The 5,706-nt window shown below is 59.7% G+C and overlaps 1 long non-coding RNA gene across 1 annotated transcript; it reads right to left on the reverse strand.

The window, feature by feature from the left end:
• Positions 1-3,092: 3,092 nt before the first annotated feature.
• Positions 3,093-4,683, reverse strand: LOC122889201. Its single transcript, XR_006380841.1, has 3 exons — positions 4,514-4,683; positions 4,093-4,226; positions 3,093-3,123 (listed from the first exon to the last, which is right to left on the reverse strand). It is a non-coding gene; the product is annotated as an uncharacterized LOC122889201 (long non-coding RNA).
• Between the last annotated feature and the right edge of the window lie 1,023 nt (positions 4,684-5,706).

Here is a 5,706-nt window from a genome sequence, read left to right on the forward strand (position 1 = left end):
GCCAACCTCCAGCCCCTGGGCATGCTCTCTCCTCTGTTCGCCTGCGCCCCCCCTCCCAGGTCCCCCTGCGCCCTCTCCACCTGCAGATCTCTCCCTTCTCCACCTGTGCCCTCTCCCCTCGCAGAACCTCTGCTCTCTCCATCTGCAGACCTCTCCTGCTGCCTCTTGGGCCCTATCCCTTCTCCATCTGCGCCCTCTCCCCTTGGCACGTGGGCCCTCTCTCCCCTCTCCACGTGCAGACCTCTTGACCTCTGAGACTCTCCGCCTTCTCACCTCCTCGCCTCCTCGCGACCTTTCCTAACTCTTTCCCTTAACCGGCACCCCCAGGTTCCCTGTCCAGCTGGCTCCAAGGCTCTGGGCGCAGTGCGCGCAAGGAGGGCGGCCAGGTGGGCTGGGGCACCGTCTCCCGCCCGGCCTCACCTGCTAGCGCACGCAGAGCCCGTGCCTGCCGCCCCCACCCCTGGCAGCGCAGGCTGCAATAATTACATCCTCATTATTTCTCTGCGATCGTTAGCGAGCGAGCCGAGAACAGCAACAGCCGCTGCCGGGGGAGGCTTGGTTACAAAACCCTGCGCCGGGAGCTCTGAGCTTAACCACCATCCCCAGAAAGCCCGGGGCTCGCGCTCCCACTTGGAGAGCTGGGCGGCGGCCACCCGCTCTGGGCGCCGCAGCCGCCGCGACCTACCGGGCAGAACTGGCTCCTCAGCCCTCCCGCACGAGTTGCGCGCGCAGCTTGGGCTCCTGGACCCTGTAATCCACCCCAATCCGAGTCCACCGCACACCTAAACCCACCCCAGGCTCTGCCCCTCGCAGGGGCCCGCCCCAGAGGAGCCGAGCGTGGCTCCTTCCACCTCCACGGCCCCCTCCTTCGTCTCTGCGGGCTACTCCAGCTCGCGGTCCCAGCACCGGCCCGGCCCGGCCCGCCTCCGCCGCGCCAGCTCTGTCTGCGCCCGCACCCGGGGTTGATGTAGGTCGGAGACCCCCAGTCAGGGTCAGAGACAGGAGCAGCCACAGCTGGGGGCTAGACCCTTGCCCTGCCTGGGACCCCTGCCCCGGCAGCCCTAGGATCCTCCCCCGCCCCCCACGCCTCCGCCGCCCCAGCGGTTGTCATCTACCTCAGAGCAGAAATCCTCAGGCTCTGGATTTAGCAGATGCTGCGAGACACCGCGCTGCCCAGGTCAGCCGGTCTGTGCGCCAGTTATATTTCGGCCCGAGCATGTGCGCCCAGCGCTGGGCGGGGGTGGAGCACAGGGGGCTGCAGGTGGGAAGGCGCCCGCTGCCGCAGCGAGTGCACCTGTTGCACTAGGGGTTCCACCTGTCCCGCGGGGCGCAGCTGGGTGCGCAGCCATAGGGAGGGACATGAGGCATCTGGAGCACACCCTGAGGGCCCTTGGAGCCACCAGGGCACACACACACACCTCCCCCGCCCCCCCCCCCCCCCCCCGGCTTCCTGCAGCAGGTGCGAGAGTGCTTGGATGTTAGCACAGGGATTCCACACGCCCCTCGTCCAGGCTGGGAAGCAGCACCACGGGCTCAGGATCCTAAGTAGTGACTGTGCATTGCTGCAAGGGACCCACGCACCTGCAAAAGTCCGCTCCGTAGCCAGATGGTCCTTATCCAGAGAGGACACAGGAGACCATGTGTGCGCCAGGTACTGGCAAGGGAGTGTCACCGCAAAGGTGTCCCGCTTCTGTCCATCCTGCTGCCCAGCCTCCTCCTCCTCCCAGGGGCGCACTTTCCCGTAGAGGACGGGCGTGGTGTGCGCAGGGAAGGGTGCACTATGGCGGCGGGGGAACGGCCGTCCTTTCAACAGCAAACCTGCGCGCAGAGGCAGCGAGCGCCATCCGTGGGGTCTGGCCGCCTCCGTGCGTTTGCTCTCAGCAACACAGAGGACGCCGGCCAAGGAATTGAGTCAGGTTGCGTCCACCACCTGAGCGATCTGGACAACTGAGCCCACCGGGCCAGACTGGGATGCACCGTCGTCGGGTCCGTGGGAACGTCCTTCCAGGACCCACTGCCCTGGGAGCAAAGTTACCCGCCAGAGTGACGCCTGCCCCACCGGCACCGGACGCCTGGCGCTCTCATTCCACTGTCTCCTCGCGGTCAGGGCAGGGCGGGGAGCCCCCCTGTAATTTCCCGCAACACTAGACTCTCCCAAGTCTCCGCCTGGGTTCTGGGGACCCCAAGCGGGATAAAAGCCCCGGAAGCTGCTGGCAAAAGTGAGGTTGCAGGACAAAGGTTTGTTTACAGCGAAGTGAGAGGGATTCGAATAGGAATCGGTGATCAAAAGTATTTGGAATGGACAAGACGGACTTTTTCAGAAATTATAAGCCCTTTATTGTTTTATAAGATTTTATTTATTTAATTTAGACGAGAGAGAGAGCAAGTGCATGGACAGGGGGACGGCAGAGGCAGAGGGAGAAGCAGACCCCGCTGAGCAGAGAGGCGAATGAATGCGGGGCTGGAACCCAGGACCCAGGATCGTGACCTCAACCTAAGGCAGCTGCTTAACCCCCTGAGCCCTCAGGGTGCCCTCAGTAATTCCAAGGTCTTTGGACAAAAGTCTCCGTGAGCGTTCTTCACAGAACTGACCACTCTTGCTCGTCAACCGCATTTTATTTGACGACAAAGTTCTAAATGCTGAGGGGAGTGGGGACAAGGTGAGGCACAGAAACCTGTCCACGATCGCCCTCTCTGTGGTGTTTCTAGCACCTTCTGATTGTCGCTGTGGTCAGACACCGAGGGATCGGGTGTGCCAGACTTCAACCAGAACCAGATTCTAGTCCATTTTTTAATTGAAAAGCTCACTTCCCTCCTCTCCGTATCTGTCCTCACCTGTCCATCTTCTTGAGATCCACTGGTTCACTCACTCATACCACAGCCACAATAAAATAAACAAAACTGTGCTGAGTGCCTGTCACGTCTCTCAACGCATGAGCCAAACAGAGAAACAGCCCCCGAACCAGGGAGCTTTGGGTCTGCAGAGGGAGTCGCTGGTGAAAATACTCCGTGCGCCATGGAGCTGGGGGCAGGTGGTTTCAGCAGGAGGTCAGTCCGGGAAGCCGGAGGAGTCGGACAGGGAGGGAGGGAGAGTTTATCAGATGCCCTATCACGCTGGTCGCCCTGTAAAGAAAGGGTGCTCGGTCTGGCTCAGGTCCCTGAAGGAACCATGTAGACTGCACCTCAGAATGGCTTGGCCGAGGTTTGGAGGGCTGGACATGTGCTCATCGGACTTCTTCCCCACAGACTGACGGATGTTTCCCCACTCCCCGCTGCAGGTTTTCTGGCTGAGCAGCTCCTGTACCACCGGCCTCCGGCCTCATGTCCCATGACCTGCTGTGTGTCCCCCTCATCCCCCTTCTCCCGTCATCTGACTGTTCACGACCTGTCCGCAGCACCCTGAACGGTGCCTGACACGGACAGTCTCTGGGCTCTGGGAAAATGTATTTTCCAAGAAGCAAATTCGAGACAGGAGCGGACAAGAAGTCAAGGTCCCAGAGAAGGTGCCGTGGGGTTGGATGGGGCGCACAGGGAAGAAGCCCCACCCGGGGGACGTGGACCGGCAGGGAAAGGGACAGGGAGGGCGGTGGTCTTCGCCATGGCCGTGAGCAGCCTCTCTTCTTCCCCTTGGGCTTCACACCGAGTTCTGGGGTCCCTTAGGACGCCCGGTGCAGGGTGGGCGCTAAGCAGGCCCCTGCACTGCTCCACCCCTGCAGCACCAGAGCGCCTGATGTGGGGCCCCGGAACGCTAGGTGACACCATGGGCGGTCACCAAGCCACCTACTGGGCTGTGCCCTCCTGCTGCGCCTCCTCTCCCTGTGCCCACTGCTGCGGACACCCTGCTGCTGACCCCCTCCCCCATGATCCCCTACCGTCCAACCCCTTCCCCCCTTTCCCCTTGACGCCCTCCCGCGGACTCCCCTCCTTATGGTTCCCTCCCCATGACCCTCCCCGCAGACAGGCATCTGGGTCACAGGCTTTCATCACTGTCCTCCGCCGGCTGGGAGAGCCCATGCCCACAGGCTACGCCCACCGTATGCAGTAACCAATCCGCAACCGGTTTGCGGCTGATTGGCATCCCTCCAGAGAGACCTTGGATCCGGATTGGGCACGGCTGATGCTGTGGGCGGGCCTAGGGAGGTTGAACCCGGAAATGCCTCCGCCGGGATGGAGCCCTGGAGCGGATCCAGGGAGGTGGAGCTTCGGTCGCGGGACCCTTCCGGGGGCTGGGGACGGGGGGAGGGGGCACACTAAGGGGGGGCAGGGGTGTGGACGGGCAGACCAGAGAGGCCCGCCCAACTCCAGACCAGACCCCGGCCCACATCCCGCCTGGACCTGGACCCCAGCGCATCCCCACGGACCCCAGAGCCCCGCCCACCTCCCCTCCCCGACTCTGCACCCTGGCCCACCTCCCCCGGTACCCCAGACCCAGGCGAGCGTTGGCGCTGGGGACCCGGAGGGCCCACCTGGGTGGTTCTTCCCTCCACCCTCCCGGCTTCTGCTGACCACTGACCTGTTCTCTGTGCCTGCGCAGGGGTTTTTAGATGCCACGTATGGGTGTTTGTCTTTGACCGATTTCCTTTAGCTGAAGGCCCTCGAGGTTCAGCTGTGTGGTTGCAAATGGCAAGATTTTTCTTTTAACGTATCATTATGGGTCTAGGCCCCGTTTTCTTTCTCCATCTGTCCACCGATGGTCACTTAGGTTGTTTCCGTATCTTGATGACCGTGAAGAATGCTGCAGTAAACATGGGGAGGGTCAACTTTACGAGTTAGTGTTCTCGTTCCATTCAGATGTATTCGCAGAAACGGAATTGCTGGGTCACATGATAGTCCAATTTTTAGTTTTTTCTTCAAGATTTTGTTTCTTTGTCAGAGAGAGCGCGCACACACAATCAGGCAGAGAGGCAGGCAGAGGCAGAGAGAGAACCAGGCTCCCCGCTGAGCAAGGCACCCAATGCGGGACTCGATCCCAGGACTCTGGGATCATGACCTGAGCCGAAGGCAGTGGTTTAACCCCCTGAGCCACCCAGGTGCCCCCCGTTTTTAATTTTTTAAGGAACTGTTTCCCACAGTGGCTGCAGCAATTTACATGGTGACCAGCAGTGCCCCGGGGCCCCCACCTCTCCACATTTTCACCAACACTTGTTATCTCTTGTTAGCCGAGCTGAGACATGGAAGGTGGGACCTCGTTGTGGCTGGTGTTTGCAGTGCCCCACTGATGGGGACGCTGAGAACCCTTTCATGCACCTGTATGTTTTCTTTGGGGAAAATGTCTATTTAGATCCTGGGCCCATTTTTCAATCAGATTGGGAGTTTTTGTTGTTCCTGTTGTGGTTTTTGCTTTTGAGTTGTCTGGGTCCTTATATATTTCACAGATTAGCCTTGCAGGTCTATGCTTTGGAAATGTTTCTCCCATTTGGAAAGCTGCATTTTCGTTCCATCCACTAATTCCTCGACTGTACAGAACTTGGTTCATTGGATACAGTATCACTTGTTTATTTTTGCTTTTCTCTTGGTGTCTATTCTAAAAACTCATTGAAAAGACAGTGTCCAGGAACTTTCCCAATATGCTTTCTTCTGAGAGTTTTTTTGGTTTCAGGTCATTAATCCACTTTGAGTCGATTCCACGTACAGTGTGAGAGAGGGTCTGGTTTCATTCTTCTGCATGTGGCTGTCCTGTTTTCCTAGCACTGTTGATGAAGACGC

The sequence above is a fragment of the Neovison vison genome, chromosome 11 (assembly GCF_020171115.1).
Source record: "Neovison vison isolate M4711 chromosome 11, ASM_NN_V1, whole genome shotgun sequence".
Lineage (NCBI taxonomy): Eukaryota > Metazoa > Chordata > Mammalia > Carnivora > Mustelidae > Neogale > Neogale vison.